This window comes from Elaeis guineensis, chromosome 4, assembly GCF_000442705.2.
Source record: "Elaeis guineensis isolate ETL-2024a chromosome 4, EG11, whole genome shotgun sequence".
NCBI classification, from domain to species: Eukaryota; Viridiplantae; Streptophyta; class Magnoliopsida; order Arecales; family Arecaceae; genus Elaeis; species Elaeis guineensis.
The window spans coordinates 112,833,497-112,834,801 of record NC_025996.2 but is presented as its reverse complement, the minus strand read 5'-3'; positions in this window follow the sequence as shown (position 1 = coordinate 112,834,801).

The following is a 1,305-nucleotide window of genomic DNA, read 5'->3' as shown; positions in this document are numbered from 1 at the left end:
TCGCGACTCGTCAGGGTGTGGTGGAGCCGCGCAGCATCCGCCGCAGGGAGTGGAACAGATTCGTGGCCATTACTGCGGCCTGCCGTATGGAGCCTGTTATGGGGAGTGGTGGAGCCACGCAGAATCCATCGCAGGAGGTGGAGCAGAGTCGTGGCTGTTACTGTGGCCTGTCAAGGAGTCCAGGCCTGTCGGCCGAAGCTCGGTTGAAGCGCCTGGCGGAGAGAGGTAGCTATCCATCTGGAAGGAGCTCTGATGTTGCTGGCGGGCCATCCACCGTAGGGTGCCTTGAGCGTTAGTACTATAGGCGAGGGCCATCTGCAATTGAAGTCGGGGATGAAGTCTGGCTCCTGTAGGTGTCCGGACGAAGTTCACCTGCAGTAGAAGTCGGGGACGAAGTCCGGCTCTCGTGGGAGTCCGGACGAAATCTACCTGCAATTGAACTCAGGGACGAAGTCCGGCTCCCGTAGGAGTCCGGACGAAGTTCACCTGCGATTGAAGTCAGGGACGAAGTCCGGCTCCTATAGGAGTCCGGACGAAGTTCACCTGCAATTGAAGTCAAGGGCGAGGTCCGGCTCCCGTAGGAGTCTGGACGAAGTCCACCTGCGATTGAAGTCAGGGACGAAGTCCGGCTCCCATAGGAGTCCAGACGAAGTTCACTTGCAATTGAAGTCGGGGGCGAAGTCCGGCTCCCATAGGAGTCCGGACGAAGTTCATCTGCAATTGAAGTCGGGGGCGAGGTCCGGCTCCCGTAGGAGTCCGGATGAAGTCCACCTGCGATTGAAGTCAGGGATGAAGTCCGGCTCCGTAGGAGTCCGACGATGTTCACCTGCAATTGAAGTCGGGGGCAAAGTCCGGCTCCCGTAGGAGTCCGGACGAAGTCTACCTGCAGTCGAAGTCGGCGAAGTCCGGCTCCCATAGGAGTCCGTCTGTCGTGAAGAATCTGGTCAATGCTGGTGGGGGTTTATCCATCGGCAGAACTCGAGAATGCTGCGGAGGCTCGGCCGCCAGAGAGGTTCGAAAAGATGTCATCGAAGGTCAGAAGTTGGCAGAATCTCCGAAGGATCACTCCTGGCGCGAACTTCGGCTGAGGGGATATTTTGTACCCAACACTAGTCCCCCTACTTTCGAGTTCGAGTTTCGAATGGAGGAAGTACAAAGGAATTTCACAGCCAAAGTTGTCCCCTTGAATCCTGTGCACGATCGCCCTCAGATATTTTGGCATTTAATGCGCGCGTGCCGGAGCCTTTTTCCAACCGGGGCGATCCGAAGGGTCCTTTCGGAATTCCCACCGGAGCATAGTCCCAA